This window comes from Periplaneta americana, chromosome 5 (assembly GCF_040183065.1).
Source record: "Periplaneta americana isolate PAMFEO1 chromosome 5, P.americana_PAMFEO1_priV1, whole genome shotgun sequence".
In the NCBI taxonomy this organism is placed as follows: Eukaryota; Metazoa; Arthropoda; class Insecta; order Blattodea; family Blattidae; genus Periplaneta; species Periplaneta americana.
In genome coordinates this window covers 43,822,409-43,842,811 of record NC_091121.1, presented here as the reverse complement: position 1 = coordinate 43,842,811, position 20,403 = coordinate 43,822,409, and the positions used below count along the sequence as shown (strand labels likewise).

General features: G+C 32.9%; 1 long non-coding RNA gene across 1 annotated transcript; it reads right to left on the bottom strand.

Annotated features, from left to right (window-relative positions):
* Positions 1 to 1,344: 1,344 nt before the first annotated feature.
* On the bottom strand, positions 1,345 to 17,446 carry LOC138699555 (uncharacterized). The gene is made up of 5 exons (XR_011332027.1): positions 17,391 to 17,446; positions 15,526 to 15,622; positions 14,417 to 14,536; positions 10,099 to 10,191; positions 1,345 to 6,352 (listed from the first exon to the last, which is right to left on the bottom strand). It is a non-coding gene; the product is annotated as an uncharacterized lncRNA (long non-coding RNA).
* Positions 17,447 to 20,403: the final 2,957 nt, after the last annotated feature.

Genomic DNA, 20,403 nt, shown 5'->3' with positions numbered 1-20,403 from the left:
ATTAATATTTGACCGTATTTAGAATTTTATTAAACTATTGAAAATTACGATGGAATATTAACAAAAAAAATATAATTTAGAATTTTAAGAATTTCTTTAAAGCATGAACTGAAATGCGTATTAATAAACCAAACAAGACCAATTCCTATATCTTTATGGTGATACATTTCTAGCATGAAGTTTGAGCACATAGCTTGCTTTCAAGTTTAATTTGTTTAAGAAAAAGTGACAAAGCGAAGAGTTTTCTATTGATCAGTGAAAGAAAACTGAAGATATTTCATTAGTTACTGTTCTTCCTATCCGAAGCTAATTTTGTTCATCTGCGTCATTTTCCAATGCGCTGTAGAATTTTCTCGTCTTCAGTGTGTTCTGTACACATTTTTCTACATTAATTTCTATTAAAAGATATGATCTTTGACTTTCTCTGCATGTTTCACTTCCAATACCCCCTCTCTTATTAAATTACGTTTAACTTACAATAAGGGAGACTCGGCTAATTCCGCAATATTAAGTAAATATATTTTATCAAAATGTTTATTGAAAAAATTATCAAGGTATGTAGACATGGACGAAACCTTTCATTACCCCAAATGCGATAGAGAGACCTATTAAAATGCAAATATATTTAGTTGTACGTACATTACAGTTGAAAAAGAACTCTGATAATTCCGCAAAAGTTCGGATAAATCCGCAATAGGATTTGGCTAATTCCGCAGTAGTAAATAATTATGAAATACATTATGAAAGTAACATAAAAGGAATAATTTATAATTATGTAACAATGCTCACTTTCTTCACAGCTGTGTAGCATAACACGAAAAACAGCCAACTTTCGATGTTTCACTGTATTGCCGACAGAAGTGTCGACCAATATCCTTGATTTTTTCTATAGCACTTCAGAGGACATGCCTCCTGTTGACAGCCTCTCAAAACTTACGTTCACGCTATAGTAAAGCCGCAGTAAAATCATATATGCACTACTGCGGAATTAGCAGAGTTTCCCCTACATATAATTCTGATGCATTATAAGTCATACGAATTATGTCCAAGTTTCGCTTTCGTATAAAGTACCGTACGTTTTGGAAACGACATGAGTGTTTTTTTTCTGCAAGTGTATTTTTCCAGAACGATTTGAATTACTGCAATTATTGGAATACACTTCACTTTTTCTTAAGATCTTAATTTTGTAACTTTGTTCTGTCCGGAGAATTTATGAGATTTATATCAGAATTTCATATGCCCTTATGTAATACTGAGAGTTATTGTATCTACTATATTGTGTTTCTAGAGGACACATTCAAACCAAGCGTGTTTAAGAGGAATTTGAGGTGAATAAAGATTACATTTACAACCATTGTGTTTATTGTGCCATTAATTCTTCCAAAACAATACAATGGGGTGCCAAGAACATTTAAAGTGTTCAAACTATTCTCGTGTGACTTTCAGTCAGAAAAATATCGAATTACTGAAGAACATTAAAAGAAATTATTCACTGCATTCACAATTATATATTCACAATTAACTATTTCAAAGTATCTCCTAAAATTGAAAGCATATTTTGATATATTTAATTTTTCTTTTGATCTTCAAAATAGAAGAGACGAATAATTCGCCATCACTTGCAGTGGCTTGTGATAACTTCATCCTCACCCGCGATCAATGCTCTCTGTAACCAAAATCAAATTACGAATGAGAAAAACGAAAAAGTTTCGTTAAATCATTAAGGATAATCGTAAGACGGAAATAAAACATCGCTATGATCCGATCGACACGACGAAAAATCAAGATTAGTTTCTGGTATAAGAATGGTACAAGAATTTTATGTATTTATCACTTCGAAGCAAATGTATACAGAAATATAATATGAAATATGTACGCCGATATCTAATTATTGTAAGTGCACTCACTAAATTGCATAATAATAGTTATGACATTGCAGAAAACTTAAGTTGTATTTCATAACGTAAGATTTTTAGCACGATATACCAAATATTTGTTGAATTAGATAGCAATGTATCATTTCAGCGAGAAGATTTCATCACCCTTCGTCAGCGAGGAAGAACCTAATATAAAGGAACATATTTTAAGGAAAACTTATTAACACATACTCTGTCCTGAAAACAATCCCACATTGAAATAATTATATACTGAAACTAATATACAAATAAATATACGAGAAATAATCCAGACGTCAAAAAGAATTCATACTTTAATATTTCTAGCAAATTAAACACAAATATAATTAAGTTAATAGAAATTGTTACAGATATTTATATACCTAAATAAAATAATACATCAGAAATAAATACACAGTATAAAAATCAAAGAGAGAATTTTTATTTAAGACACATTGAGGATGTACTCTTGATACAAAACTTAATTTTCAAGGACGAGGAAAAATTTGGCATCTTGAAGGAACAGCCGACTTCTAGCAATGTACATTTATTGCACAAAACTCCAACGAATCATAAGAAAGTAACAATCATAAATTAGTATATTTTAATTAATCGAAGAATCCCAATGAGACGCCAGAAAACCTGGAACTTGATCATTTTCTCTTCTGCATGCAATAAATTTTCTGTAAAAGAATGGATTATTGAAAAGACGTTCGGCAATCTATTTCTGTCCATCATTTTAAATATTTACTAAATTTTAGTGCTTTAATTAGAAACATAAATCTCAATAGGCATATTTTCCGTGAAACTATTTTGTCCGAATTATCAGCAAAGGCTAATACAATTCCAGCATGTAAATTATATTTATGTGGAGAAGTCTAGATGATTCATAAATATCCCCCATGACTTTCAACTCAATTTTTTTTGTGGAAGTAACGTGAGGTTTCTATTAGATAAATACTGTGAATGTGACTTCCCAGACAACTGCTCACAAATTTTATAGATTGCTTGTTTAAAAGAATCCTTGTACCCTCTTCACACTTCACATTACGTTCCTTTAGTAGCTTAATTTTATTGTCTTCTATCTTCATCGATTTCCTTTTCTATTCTTGATTAAAAATTTCATTTCTTCGAAATCAATTTGCTTCTTTTCTATTCTTCAGTTTTCTTCATTTCTTTCTTCAGTTTTCTTCATTTCTTTCTTCATTTCCAATTATTTCGTTTCGCACATTCTTCACGGTTTCACTTCACTACGCACTACACACTTCACTTTGCATTTCTACGATTTTTTGAAGAAGAGTACAAGTTTCACAGGAGAGTTACTTCAATAGATATTATCTTTCATATCAAAAATGAATCAAGCAATTGCTGGGTAATCACAATCTAATTTTGAGTCGAAATTTGGCACGATCATCCCAAGTAGTACATGAAGAATTTGAAAAATGTTACATAAGTAATTTTCGAATTAAAAACCGCATTGTTTTTTTTTTTTTTTTTTTGGATAACATATTTGCTTTTCTAAACAAATTCGAGTGGTTTTTTGCATTAAGAATCTATTTTACACTGCGATCCGAATAGTGGTAGTTCACAGACATAATTTAGCATCCACTTCGCAAGAGAAAAGTGTACAAGTCAGGTGGTTTTGCTGTTATGAGCTATAATTATGATTTTGTCAAATGGTAAATATTACTTATTTTACAGAAATATACTTAAATTTTGTACTTCTGAAAATACGAACATGCACTGGATAATCTATATTTTCGCGAACTTGAGATTTATGTTCCTACTACTTAAGACTAACAGAAGCATATGAAATTATATAAAATTATACAATTATATAAGGCGTCTTAAAGTGTGTGTCGTTGATTATATAAAGTGAATCAATTGTGTGCATGTATATATCCAATGCCTACCCATTTCACTATGTGATTCGGGTTTCGCATATTGCGGATAGATGGCAGGGCTGTAGCCCATTTTCTAGTTGCACACCACTTCGGCGGGCCACGCTGTACATGATGTGTATCTGTGGAGAGTTAGGGTGAGTGTATGTGTAAGTGTCCATGTAAGTGTAGTGTATGGAATGAGTGGTGAGAATCACTCAATTTAGAAACTTCCTTTTGTTTAGAATTTTTAAAAATTAAGATATTGAAGTAAATGGAAATATTACATAGAGTAAGAAACAAATCTTAACGACTACCATTTACAAGACATGAATTATAAGTTGGTTATTTTTTCTCAAGATCGTGCAAAATTTGGAATTATTAAACACAATAATCAATTTAAAATGAGAATAAACACTGTCAGAATATCATTTTAAAACACAGATTCTACTTTCATTCGGAGTAGAAAATTACGAACACAATTCGAATTAATGTAGTGGAAATAACAGCAGTTTGATTCACAGTCTATGCTACACGACTATCTTAGAACACTATCACATAAAAACAAGCTGAACAAGAAAAATTTAATATTATGTCACATTATTCACAAAATTTAACTATATATTAGTTTCACAGAATACAGCAATGTCGCTCACTACATTCATAGAACTGACAACGACGACTAATACTGATTTTATTTGCAAGATTCAAAACTGCTGAAATTTATAAATAATGACAAAAATAGTAATAAATTAACACCGTTAACAAAACAGTTGAGACATCACCCGTCACCATAGAAAACTAAAGAACAATGCTACTGAATCTAGTAATTATTTAAATAATACGCACAACATATTAGAATTTTTATTCTAATGAGTAAGCCTGTAAAAAATACATTATATATAGTGGCGAAATTTAGAAGATATTATTCAAATTTACACTTCACATAGGAAAAATAGAACCTATGGAATTTCATAAACAATACTGAAAAAAATTAAGTCCAAATTAATAAAAAATATATATACATTTTATCGGTCATTTGTGCATGTCTTCGTTATCAGAGTTGTAAATTTACAGATTTGAGTAAAATCTCTGAAACAAGTTGCAATATGGATTCCCCTGCAACAAGATTTTATGGAAAAATTCCAATTAGATTTGCATAGATTTGCATGACAAATTCCAGTTCCTTTCTTAGGATGTCAATTCCCTATGAAATAGAACTAAATGGTATTAGACCAACAGATACAGATCGTGATAACACAGTAAACGAGTTTCAAGTTTTTAGGTATACGTCTGGATCTTATGGTGTTTATCACGATTGCAGAGTTAGGAAATATTTACAATGACGAGTAAGACCTGATGAAGCCTTCTCATTTTGTTATTGTCTTGGTATTACTCAAGTGTGAGTTACACATTACAATTAAAATGAAAATTTAGAACTAAATAGTAATTTGGAAACAGTCTGATATTTTACAACGATTCAACATGAAAAATATTTTTCTCGTCAGCATCAGAAAATTCATACTTCACAGTTTACTGAAGCAGTGGACAAGGTTCCGTAAATGCAAATAACCTTGAAAATGTAATAATTAACAACACGATTTCCGTAATATGGAAGTATTACAACAAATTTAGTATTTGAATTTAAATTCGTCTACAGACAGAAATACCTCAATTATTTTAAATTACTTTAATAAAACATTACTTTAGAATACTTTTGACAAACTATTATGTTAGGGAGTCATGTTCCATAGTCTTGCTGTATATTTTTAGTAGGTTATTTTACGATGATTTATTAACATCTTAGGTTATTTAGCGTCTGAATGAGATGAAGGTATAATGCCGGTGAAATGAGTCCGGGGTCCATCACCGAAAGTTACCCAGTATTTGCTCATATTGAGTTGAGGGAAAACACCGGGAAAAGCCTCTACCAGGTAACTTGCCCCAACTGGGAATCGAACCCGGGTCATATGGTTTCGCTGCCAGACGCACTAATCGTTACTCCACAGGTGTGGACTGTCTTACGGTATTACTTTATTAATATCCAATATTTATGAAGAATGAATTACTCAATGAAAGCAAATGGTTAACTAGTAAAAAAATGTACACTACTCAAAATATTTCTAAATAATTCTGTTCATTTTTTATTTTAATTTAAAAATTAGTCTTGCCACAAGAATTTTGCTTGCCAACTACATATCAGAATTAATGCCATCCTAAAATTCTGAACTACTATTAATTTTAACCATGGGAATGCATCTCCCAAGATCTGCAGAGATTTCTATTCTACTTGATCTAGTTGTTTTTCCTAACCAGACATACCGGATAGAACCAAATTTGAGGCCATTGATTTCTTGAGCAATACAACATTGATAATGTAGCTTTATGCTCCGAAACTTACAATAGATTATATCTCAACGCTGCTTGAAACAGAAAATTAGACTATACAACTACAAAGAAAATTTATCATCTGATACTTAACTTCGTTCACTTCAGTGCCGCTCCAGATACATCTTCCACGAAGTCCCTATGATGGAGGCACCACATTATCAGCTCAGTCATACGAGTACACCTTGCCTAGATTTGAGGTAACAAGGAAAGCATTTTCAAATTTAGTACATGAACAAAATATAAAAGATCGAAAGAACAGTTTGAGGCCATGCCATAACAAGATTAATGAAAGATTATTTGCATGTGTACATCCATTATTGTGTGTGTTATTTAAGTTTCATATTTCTGAAGAAATTCTTTTCCATATATCTGAAGTAACGAAGGAAGTTATGTTTATGTTTTCAGTATCTTACTTAGAAGTTTTTCGTGAGGGGAAGCGTAAATCAGAATTATACAGAGTGTAAGGGGTATAAGTGCAGTCCTTTTAACAGTCGTCGAGGACGGTCTACAGGATCAAAAATGTCCATACAACATAGGGTCAAAACTGGCTAGTTTTTCAAGAAAAAAATATTTCTTTCCTTATTTTATTTACGTTATACTGTTTATATCGTTACTAAAATTACGAAAACAATTACATCAGTAGATACATCTACCAAAGAGATAGACTAATATTAGTTTAAATAAATATTTGTGTGTTCTATTACGTTTTCATGAAATTAAATAAAACTGCATGCTTAAATTAGTTAATATTCTGGCGTGAGACGTGGTAACGTGTTCAGCAGGCAATAATCTGCACAGACGTAAGTACGAGTCAGCTGAGTACAAGCTGTCTATAGCTCTACTGCCGAGCGGATGGCAGTTCAGTAGAGGGTATTCGATAAACAACTTACAATGTCCTTCACAGTTTAGGAATATCGTATGTTATTAATTTATGGAGAAAGTCGCCGTAATTCAAGTGCGGCAAGAAGGATATACCGTCAACGTTTTCCATAAAGAAGGTTACCTAATGGGCGAACTTTAGTAACAGTTTCTCAACGATTATTATAAACTGGGAGTCTTGAACGTGTCCTCAACAACTGAACTAGAAGATGTGATGCCTGCATTCAGAACGACGATGGACACGTGGAAAATCTGATATAAATCTGTATGTACAATTTTCAAATGTAATTTAACGACTTCATATTGGTACGAAAGTAAACTGAACTTAGATAGCCAATTATGAATGGTTTATCTATAAGAAGTGATTTTTCGTCAAGTGTCATGTCCTCAAATATGACAAACTGCAAACTTTAAGTTTCTTTAAAATGTTACTACTTTACGGAAGCGGGAGAGATTAAAATTTTGCACTGGAAAATAAAAACGTTCGTGTGATTTTGTGCAGGAAACGATTGTTTTATTTTTTTTGATGAACAATAGGAAATGGAGCAATATTGATAAAAAAAATGGAAGTTTACCATAATGTTCTATTAATGACAATGAAAGTTTGTATTTGCTGCGCGTTTTATGTAAACAGCTGACCTGGTCCGGCCCTGCATTAGAACAGAGCATCTGGCATGTCTGTTCCCGTTTCAGTTGTACCGTACAGCCTACCTGTAAACCCCCTCCTCCCATCCAGCAACGGTGTCAAACAAATGTATTTTCTCAATACGATCTTCATATTGATTAGGAAACTACACGCCCACATTTTTTGCCTATTCACACTGTACTCAATCTGATTAACTCTTCTACATACTGGTTTATATTATATCAACTAAATTGAAAGCTTTATACAATGTAAGTATTCTATGTCATTATAATTTGTCTATTTTATTTTATTTTTCTCTATTTTATTTATTACTTTTAGAGTAAGTTAACTGCCACTAGATGACACATACTCATCTTCTTTCACAATAGCCCTGCCAAGACTCTGGAATTCGCTACCTGCTAGCATCAGGGACTGTCGAAATAAAATTGAATTCAATTGATTTCTTGTAAATAGTTTCTTTAATCTGTCACAAAATATTTCAATATTCAGTCATTTCATCACTATACAATTTTGTTATTCTAGATTTAATTTGTAATTCAGTAAATATAAAATATTCTTTGTTTCTCTATGATAAATTATCTAGCTTTAATTATTCAGGTAATCTTTTCTTACTTTGTAATTGTAAATTTAATACTAATTGTAATGTTATTTGTAATTGTAATTATAAATTTAATACTAATTGTAATTTTATTGTTCATATTGTAATTGGAATCTCCTGGTAGAGGGGCAGAGAAGGCCTGACGGCCTTATCTCTACCAGGTTAAAAAAATAAATACTAAATACTAATAAATACTAAGTACATTTAGGAATACAAGTCCTCTGTATTATTTAACATACAAGCTGATCCATTTGGGTATAGATAATATTTATTATTATAAAGCTGTTATAGTATGTGAAATGTCTTGCCGGTAATATGCTCAAAAGATGGGAGTTTCCATACGTGGCAAGAATGAAGATCAATATCGCACAACGCGAAATGAAAATCGTAAATGATTTAAATGACTATACTACAAATTAACAGCGGATACAATGTGAGGGAATGCATGTGATTTAAGTGTAAAAATTACTCAAGCTTTCCAACAAATCACCCCTCTGATGTTACAACGGACATGGGCTGAATTGTATCACCATTGTAAGTTGTGCAAAGTGCGCAATGGGGGTCATGTTGAGCTCTGAGAAATCTTCCATCTTTCAGTGTTGTATGCACATAGTTCCAACAAATAAAGTTCAGTATTAAATGTTTAACAGTGTGTTTATTTTATCCGTCCCAAACGGAACACCCTGTATATGTTAGCGCAAATTAATGTAATTACACACATAAGTATTACAATAAATTGAAAATATAACGTCTCTTTAAGCAATTAAAGTTTTGTGCTCAATGGAATAATGTTGTACCTTCTACGTAAAAATGAACTTTATATCCTATTTTAAAGAGTCTTCAAAAGAATGTATAATATTCCTTAAATTTAAGTCGAATCTAGCCAAGTACATGGATAACATTTGGAAAGGGAACTAACGCCTGCCTATGTTAATTCGTTCATCTAACTTCACAGCTGATTTCAGACTACGATTTCTACATAATTCAGAACATTATATGCTCACATTAATAATGTTGCAACATCTGAAGTTAACATTTGAAATAAGAATTTGAATAAAACTTATTTGAATTCTTTCCGTAACTGAAATTAAGTTATCAGCTGAGGAATTCGAAGCTGCAGATTTACATTTTTATGGTACGTCTTGAAACATGTGGATGGTAGTTACGTATTAAAATGTTCTGTAATTATTGAGTTGCAACTTACTAGTAGGAATGCCATCATTCGTTCATTGAACTCAAACTTCCACAGAAACAAATCGAGTTTTCAGTATCAGAGGGTATATATAATTTGCAATTTGATTAATTCTCTGAATTTGTAGCTCAAATGTGAAGAGGTCAAGCTTCTTAATTTTTATAATATTGCTATCTCTGTTGGAAACAATCTACAAACTCCAAATCCAATTTAATTTGTCTAAATTACCCCACAGTTTTCATTTTACGAATTCAAAGCACCGCTAGAATTTTAAATTTAAACTTTTCTTTTACAAAAATAATTTTGGTTACATGCACATGAACTAAAAGTACTAACATTAACAGCTTCTGTAAAACTATCCATTTGAAACATCGATCTGGTTTACCTCACTCTTCTGCAACAACATTTTAGCTAGATATATTTAAAAATCCTGTAAAACAGACTGTACCTACGAGTTACATAAATAATTTGCATTATTTTATTTCAAATTATAATTTGTGTCCCAATACAGAGCAAACTTATGTAACAGGTAAATTAGACCTTTCCTTCAAGGACTACATTTTTACGAAAGAACTATAATCGATTTAAAGAAAATGTGAAGTATTAAATGAACTTACCGGCTGTCACTAAGAAATTAGGAATAATGTTCAGCAATCGGTTCCAAGGCACTGATTTCCTTCATCTGGTTGCAAAAATCTCTCCGCAACAATCTCGGCAAAAAAGTAAATTGTCACAATTCATCCCAAGAATACATTAAGATTCAAAAACATTATATATACATACACATACATACATACATACATACATACATACATACATACATACATACACATACATACATACACACACACATACATACATACATACATACATACATACACACACATACAAAAGAAACAATCCTCGTAAATTTCATTATCGTTATTACTTCAAGTTAGAATTGCTATTATTTATGTTATCTTATATTTGTCTAATATTTCCATAAATATTAGGTTTAATGAAATTTATTAACAGAAGTTAGTACACAGCTGCAAATGATCTCCTTTCTAAGTGAAGTATATTTAGTTCCAAATTAAAACTTCCATTTAAACACATTTTATATGTAAAATGCAACTCCCTTCACAGTTAATCTTTGGAGATTTAGCAATATCTTCAAGGAAGTTGAAGTAATCGCTCTGACAATTAACACGAACATCAAACAATTTCAAAAAGAGTTACCGAAAGATACCTACCAAATTTTGTAATCAAAACCTTCCATCTAACTTTGCCACAAATTCATAAATTAGTGCGGTGTTAGTTTGCGTTCAAGCTTTTCTACATTTTCGATTAATGTGTTTTCTAATGGGAATTTCCAGAGTGGTTATCGGTAATGTTTAAGTCATTTTAAAGTAAGAAATGTCTTTCATTGCATTTGTAATGTTTTGGAATATACCTTACAATGTAATTTTATTTATTTGTATCCTTTCCTGCAGAATTTAAGTGTAGTCACAATTTTCCTTGAATCGAAATTTAGAAGACTCATGTACATTTATTCAAAACTTTAAGATCACATTTCATAATGGTAAAAGTGCAATATGTACGTATCTTTACCATCACCACCATAACTACCATCACCACCACAACCACGATCACCACCAATTTTAGCTAACTAAACATATTATAAATAAATGCACCACATTGACAACTCTGCTAATTTTCAAAATCGCTTTACAGAACACCAAAATTTAACGACATTCCTCAAACCATAATATTACAACACACATAGGCCTATCGCACACACATTGGACTAACTTTAAGACACCTTTCACCAAATTAGTCTAAATGACAGGATTTTTTTGTTCAGTCTACTGCACTTTTACCATTTACGGACAAAATGTTGACCAATTTATTTTTTTTGTCGTCTAAAAACAAATTTTTGTCAGATTTCCTCAATATCCACGTTAATATGATATACCTGTTCTTTACTTTACTTGCATCATGATAAAGAAATATGATCAAACGATTTAAAGAAACATTTATAAATAATAATAATCGACAATGTATTTTGATTTAAATTTAGACTTAGTTTTCGTTGCATGGCATTACTCGAACAATGATTAGTTAAAAAAAAAACAACCACAAATGACAGTTAATCAAAACCTTAAAAAAGAATGAAAAATATTCTACATCAAAACAGAAGTTACTATAATATTTTCGTAGATACAGCAACGTTGTCCCTTCTAATTCATCTTTAAACAGGAACAGATTCATTTACTTGAATTTAAGTGAACATCCAGAAATCTAAATCTTAACTTGTTTTATAATTTCGGATACAACTTTCCGCTTAGGACATTTTTATATTATTATTATTATTATTATTATTATTATTATTATTATTATTATCATCATCACACCACTATTATTATCACCACTATTGTTACCACTTATCACTTATTATTATTATTATTATTATCATTATCATCACATCACTATTATTATTATTATTATTATTATTATTATTATTATTATTATTATTATCATCGCTATTGTTACCACTTATCACTTAATAATAATAATAATAATAATAATAATAATAATAATAATTATTATTATTATTATTATTATTATTATTATCATTATTAATTGGAAATGTTTAATTCCGGAGACTGGTTATGATTGTCAATTAAGACCAATGCATCTCACATTTACCCTACTCATTTTATTACTGAGCGTGAAAAATTATTAAATCATAAGTTTTTCTACACCATTATAAATCATCAATGACTTTACATCACCGAGCTGAAAAGTCTTCAGTTAGATTTCTTCGAAATATGCGAGAAAGTAGGGCAACATGTAAAAGACGGAAAGAAATGAAGTAAAATGCAGTTTGAAAAGGACGCGTCAGCTGCTATGGGTATTTGCGCCCATATCTAAAATTCTTTCAAAAACAATACTATAACCTGAATGCGAACACTAACTACAAACGTCACATTAAAAGTGGTACACAAATGCATTACGAACAAGGTGATGAGTAAAACAGTACGAAATAAATATGGATAGCCTATTTAAGCATTGTGTCTAATAGGAATAAGAGGTTTGAGATAACGTTAAAGAAGGTTTTTGATAATGGATTACTTAGGTCAGCCGCGGCGAAAATGCGACTCACGAGCACATTGTGGCTCGCAGTGCTTTTCTCTCGCTTCCTACCTACAACCCCCACCCTCTCACTCACTGGAGTCAAACTCCGTTCTATTTGTATTTGTCTCGGACCTGCGAGTGGCGTATCGTCGCAATATCTCTCTTGAAACCATGTACCTCTATAAAAAACTAAAGTTTCAAGTAGGATGGGAGGATGCATTCTTTTGCTTACAATATGATGAAAATATTAAATGTATGATTTGTTCACAAATATTACTAGGAAAACGGTTGTATAACCTAAAACGGCATTATAAGTTACATGTTACTGATGAAACATTAAAAGGTTAAGTATTATTATTATTATTATTATTATTATTATCATCATTATCTCTGTACATCGATTCTTTTACAGCAGATGTACGAATAATGCGGTTAGATTTTCAACTTAAACTCACAGATTTACAATGTGACGTTAAATGAAAGCTAGATGTAAGGACTTGACAGATATTGAACTTTTCAAATCTTTGGAAAAAAATAAATATTTGAAGCTTCGTTCTTTCGCTTGCTCTGTTGAAGCCATGTTCGCTGTAACTTACGTTTGTGAAAAATTATTTTCAACAATGAAAATAGTAAAAATCAAATTTAGATCACGACTGACAGACAAATACCTTCGTGATCAACTACGATTGGCAGCAAGTGACATAATTCCTGATTTTGAAACTTTGTAGCAGAGACATTCTGAATACAGTTAATTTTAGGTTGTGATAATGTGTCCTATGTTTTCTTGTTAATTTCTTTCTTCGTTACACGTCCTAAACATTAACTTCCCCTTCAGTTGTCCGCCTCCCTCCATAGGTGCTATGCACGTTGCAGCTTACACAGTGGCTCGGCGCACCATGGCCTTTTCGCCACGGCTGACTTAGGTGATAGGCGGCTCATGACAGCTCAGAGTTCCGGAGCAAGTAAACAAGTCAGAGGGGCGAGAACCAGAGGGTAGAAAGACTGCCCTTGATGTCAGGGGCGCGTGTCCCGGATGCGAGGCGCATGTCCACGGTACCAGAGCCGCTTGGCACGGATGCCAATGCATAGCCCCAAGGTGAGAGACACATAGTCCCGTAGTCTCATGCGTAGCCCCTAGGCTAAAGGCGCGTAACTGCTATAGGTATGCGGAGTTGAACTCTCGCAGTATTTATTCACGTAGTGACAAATCTCTCTACACGCTTTTAGCGCTGAAATATGGATTAAATAGCGCGAATGTTTTGTAGTATTGGTGTGAAAATCTGCTATCAATTCTGTGCTATGTAACAAGGGACAAGAGCCACCGGCGTAGTTCTGTCGCCTAAGGCGCTTGCCTACCAGTCCGGAGCTGCGTTCGGGCTCGGGTTCGATTCCCGCTTGGGCTTATTACCTGGTTGGGTTTTTCAGAGATTTTCCCCAACCATAAGGCAAATGTCATGTAATCTATGGCGAATCCTCGCCAAATATCTCGCTATCACCAATTCCATCGACGTTAAATAACCTCGTACTTGATAGTCGTTAAATAACCAAGTAAAAAAATAAAGGACAATTTAGTACTATCAGGCTGAGATAATTTGCACATTGTTGACATCCTGTTTCTAAGAGTGCTCATTTTCTAGACTATCCATGTAATTTTAACGTGCTATCAGATGGTGCAGTCTAGCTTATTCACCGAAAAACTATTTGAATCTGATTTTTATAATCTTTACATTTAATTCTGAGAACAGCTATCTCCTTGAAGGATTTATAATTTACATTTAAATATACGAAACATGGTTAAATAAATTTCAAGTTGCTTACCTTACTGAACTCCGGGCCATACGCTCTGCTCCACTGGTTACGTTGCACCAATACCAATGGCAAGCCGCATAGTTCAGCCAGTGCTTTGTAGATGGGAATTACGTGAAGTACTCGTACGTGCTATGAACAGAAACGTACTATAAGTATTACAAAGTAGGAATTGCATTTCAGATTAGCAAATTCATTTTCAATAATTTAATTGTAATTCATCATTTATCTGTTTACCTGTGTTACCATATTCCACACAAATATTAAAAAGTGAAGATACAATTTCACCTCATTAAGAAACCCATCCTTCCACATTAGACACCAAATTCTTTCAGTATGGGGACCCAATTTTAATTACTAACAGCACTGACAGCGATGCCTTACAGGGTGTCTGACAACACATGCAGGAATTTCTTCCACAAATAAGCACATGCACCTGCTTGCATCTCTCCTACCAGCACGTTTATTCTATCGAGTTTTACAAGTGCAAAGAGCTTGTGTCATTTCTGGCTTGTTTAGCGTGTTTTACTTAGATTACTCGACGTTTACAGCTTCCTGGGGAAAAGGCTGGTCAATTTTATTTCACAAATTTTACTGTAATTTACATTTTTTTTGGTCCACAGATTTTTTCATGTAATAGACTAGTAGTTCTAATGCAAGTGATTTTTTAGTGTTATGTCACAATTCGGCATTTGTTTAAAGTATCTAAAGCGGTTGTGACGCCATGTTAATACACGCTATGGGGAAAATATTCTCATTTTTGAACTGCCTTCATGTTTTAATATGTGTGATACCAGTTCCGAAATTGAAACAATGTCGCTGATTTGAACTCTACCGTCTCCAATAAGAACATTCACAATTTCGTAAGTATATCTTCGGAATGTCACAGTTAACAGAAACAAGCCATGAAGAGAGTTATAAAAGGGTACAATTTAAAATTGAAGCAGGCAGTGTTTGCATACAGAACGACCTATTAAGTTTTTTTTGTAACCACTATATTACTCTGTGGCATTTGGGTGCCAACGGCTGAAGTCTTTGTACAGATTTCACACTTTTACCAGGACTTCCTGACGTGGGTGCTCAATTTCTTCATATAGAACAGCTACGAATTACTAACTTACTACTTTTGGTCACTTTTCTCCACTCTTCACAAGTCCGGGATTGCGGATGTATTCAAACCCATCGTGTGAACGCATTTACGCACGCAGAACTAATCACCTGTTAAAGAAGTCATGGATCAATGAAGAATTAAAGGTTTACAAAATTGAATTTAAGAGTACACGCAACATCATGCACAATGTCGACAACCCCACTTTCTTCACAAGACACCTTAGGAAAACTTAAGTTTTCATTCACGTATGAAGGTCTTTCCCGTTCCTTTTTTTTCTACAACACGTTGGTTGACCGTATGAGACTACTTGTATTCCAATCATGAGCTCGCGACATCCTAATCGACTTTATTCTACGATTCTATCATTTCTTAATTCAATAGAGAAACTTTTACATAAATTACGATCGTTCTTGGTTTCAGCTGCTTATTACCTCTCAAGGACGAGCGAAATTTCGATATGTCCAATACCGCATCCAGGAAATACACAAAGAGTAGTCAAATGCGTCCTTGAAACACATTTTTCGGTAATTATTTTCCGCAGCATCTCAAAGGAGAACGTCTTGAAATTAAAAAGACTTCAATCTTGCTCTAATTTTTGTACTTCAAATGGAACAGTACTTTTCGGCCTGAAACTTAAGACAAAGAAATATTCGACAAATTTATGCTTTAAATTTTATTTCAAATTTGGAAGTCTGTAAGTGCACATATTAAAAAAAATCACTAATTTCCCAAAATTTTATTAATTCGCTACCATTTGCATTCAATTCTATGTGCACTATCATTTAACAATAAGGAAAATAATTTTGACTAACCTCGTCCAACTCAACAAAAAGCGAGACAATTTTTTTATAATGGCAGAAGTGTAATAGCCTACGCTACAGTTTCTCTATCACCAAGTTTTCTTACAACTTACTAAACTCCAAATACTACGGTTAATTTATTTAAGTCACAAACCCAAAATAGCTAACATTCAGAATACCTTCACTAAATTAGTTTCTACATGCTACATAAATTTTTCAGACCATTTTCCTGCACTTATACCATTTAAAAAGATTGTGGCCATTTTAACTATTTAAGGATCACGATAAAATGTCTAGTTGCATCGAGGCATTGAAGACCAATCTCAGGAATCAATTAAATTTACCTGGTTCCTTTTTCCATTCGTCGTATTAAGAAACAAACGTTCGTGGCTAAGATATTTACCAGAATCCTACCCGAACAGCATGAAATACATGCCTATAACGTACGAATTTATTTTATATTAAAATATATTTAAAAGAAGAAAACGGGATTTGAGCTCTTAGTTATTGCCGCCAAAACTACAAGGAAAGAAATGATTTCCATTTCAAATCTAGCTCTTAATTCCAAATAATATAGTCCCTTGCGTCGGTTTCCTATCAGTCCAAATAAAAGATGGACATGGCCGCAGGAAATGTCGTGCAATAAAATGGAGTCCACGAGTAAATTATTGAATGTCGACACAACGCGATTTTTCAGAATAGTCTGGAGTCCAGCCGTTCTCTAGAATAAAATCACGTATTGTTCTGTAAAGAGAAATTGCTTTAAATGAAGACATACATTTTATTTCAAACAGACAGCTTATTCATATTACGCAGTTTTTAATGTGTTCATTCCGTTAACTTAATCTATAATATTCCATTAGTAAGACTATCAAGAATTTCATTTAATCTGCTGCAATTGAAAATCGCAGAGTTGATTCAAAGTTGTAGCCTACTTAACTTATTTCTTTCTACTTATTTTTGTTTTATTACAAATTAGATTTTACTTTGAAATAATACTACAGTATAATTTCACCTGAATGAAACAGGTACAAGAAGCTAGACTTAAAATTTGGAAATTCGACAGCTACCTTACCTAATGCTTTGCTCCACGAGGTACGTCGAACTAAATGGAGTCCAGCGTTCAGCGACACGTACAAACAGCAAGGCTCTCGAATCAGCCAATGACATTTGAGACGGAAATGACGTAGATCTCGCTGCTAAGGAAAATTAACATATCTTTCGTATAATATAATAACTTATTTTAAATGCATGTATATGTTGTTGAAAATTATTTAAAATGCTGCTATCTAATATTTCTGTCTGTCTGCCTATAAATCTCACATACGTACAAAATAATCGTAATAAAATATTAAATCGGAAGTTGATCCAATTCAAATATCCACTCTTCTACATTCGAGATCTTCAACGTAGTACAGACATTAAACAACCCTATCGCCTGAACGCACTCAGGGGTGCACAAAATTATTCATTTGATAAGTTTTGTGTTTATAAGTAAATATATAGGATTACTATTAATTAAAAAAATTAGAAATTGTATGGAGTAGTTCCAAGGTAATGGTGTCATCGCAACGTGAACTTTGTTGTATTAAGTTCTTAATCCTAACAAAAATTGCTACTCTATTCTTAGTTATAATATTTATTTAGTAAAATAAACTACCTATAGGCTCCTGGTGTGGTCTATGGGTAATAAACGGGTCTTATACTTCAAGAATACGGTCTGGTATGGGACTAAATCCCGGTAGGGCTGATTGTATTGCTGGAATTTTCAAACGGTTCCGCCAACTGTCAGACGAATGTCGGCTAATCCCATGAAGAATGCTCGAGCTTATCTGGCCAGAATACCATCTTCAAATCACCCTGGGTGATCTAGCGGCAACCATACTTCTTTAGATCAGGAATGGATTTTAAGGGCGATGAAACTTTTCTTACAAGGTTAGTTCTTCTCATAACAATTGTAGAGAAACGGATTTCGGTTCCCCGTATGTAAATTAAATTTCTCTCTACCGCAAGAACTGGGTAAGTGGTACGTTGGGCTGTGCTAACCACATAGCCAATAAGTTCCGTTACCAGTTAGGAAATATTGCTGGATCATAATCCTCAGTGGAACAAGAAATTAATGATCGAAATTATCCACCCTGTCTTTGAAGGTAGATGTTGGTCGTTATGAGGAAGAGGAGGAGAAAGGGAAGAAAATGACGAGGAGGAGGGTGAGAAGAAGAAACAGTAATAAGAATAGAAAGAACACGAAAAGAGGAATGGATGAAATACAGTAAAGAAGGAAAAATGAGGAAATAATATAGAAATAAATAAATGAAGAATAAATTTAGGAAATAAGAAGAGGAAGAGGGAGGAGAATAGAGCGGGAGGAAGACGGAAAATGAAAAAAAGGCGAAAAAAGGGAAATGAGAAGAGATAGATGGCACAGAAGAGAAAGAGGGAAGGTAAGAAGAAATAGGAAAGAGAGAGAAGATATTATAGCAAAAAGTGGAAGAAATGGGGAAAAAGGAAATAGAGGAAAAGAAGAAAATAAATAAAAAGGAAAAGGAATATATATCAAAGCTGAAAAAGGAGTAAGAAAATCGAAAAAGGCGGAGAAAGGGAGGATAATATGGGGAATACGAATATGGAGAGTGGCAAAGAATAGGTGGTCTCGAATTGAAACGGAAAAAGGGACGATAATAAGAGAAAATAAGAAGAAATAGAGGAACGGGGGATGATGATGATGAAGATCAGATAAAAATAAGAAAATAAAGCGGAAAAAGAGAAGGTAAGACTTGTGTGTGTGCGTGCGTGCGTGTGAACGGTGTGTACGCATGTATACTGACGTTCAAAGATACCTGAGCCCTACTACTCTATAATGTTCGATAATTCGCTCATGTAAGTATCACTTCTTTAGTTATTACTTATACGGACAGATGCCGAAGGTGACAGTCAGTGTCGCCAATAGTACACAATATATCTGCATTTAAAATTCAAAATTTCATCTTCCTCTAATGACTGTGAAGAAAACACTAGATTTAGGGGGGAAACCTCTCAGACTGTCAATTATGTGAATAATTTGAGGGGCTTAGAACAAAAAGCAGGTAAGTGACAGAAACCTAGTTTTGAGGAAAATGCAGTTAAAGTTATGTATTTTTTCTTCTTTCAACTGTTGCCAAGATGGAAAGTGTATTTAATTATTTGCGTTTAAGTTAATTTGCATTACATTACATTTACTACGCAATCCTTCATATTATATCAGTAGAGATGGAAGATATTCTGTTTTGTATTTTCCAATTTCAGATTTAAATACTTAGATGGATGCTAAATCAGTGAGAAGGGCAAGTGTATGTATGAATTCGTTATCTCTCAGCTTATCTCGATTATTCATACTCAATAATTTTCATTTTTCATAGAGGTAAGAATTTCATTTCTTAACGCAATGTATTGCTTCAGACAATTTCCAGCACTATGAGCTAGCACACATCACAATACAATGAAATGCCGTCATATTCAGTTTCCATAATATTCAAGATTGTAATGAACACTCTGTGTCTTTGAACTTGTTACATTTGAAATATTTAAAACTGTTTTCGTTGTGTTACATTGTCTCCATTGTGTTGTCTTGCAATCTTTCCACAGAATGTCTCTTGGAGGATAATACCACAGTCTACTATATACAGTCGCGAAGCTTGAGGTGATTTTTTGCAAATCTCGTGATAAAGCGCTCCAAGCGGTTAGCAACTAGAAACAATAGACTGTCCACGGTCGACTTTGGACTGTGTCGTATTTCCATCGAGTGCTAGCTCGTTGCGTATTTCACATTGATGCTTGTGAAATGTTCGTTATTGGTTGTAATGGAAATGTTAATGGCTAAAATACAATAATTGGAATAATATTATTTTACTAGAGACGTAGAAAAATTGTTTGTTTTAATGAAATTTACTGATCACGTTTTATTTTCAATTCTGGTGGGATTATTATTGCTTAGGCCTACTTTTTTTTTCAAAGGATGTTTTTAATTATAACTGTTAAATTTGTTGTTATTTTTATTTGTTACTTTACTAGAGACGTAGAAAAAGTCTGTTACAATAAAAGTTATTGAT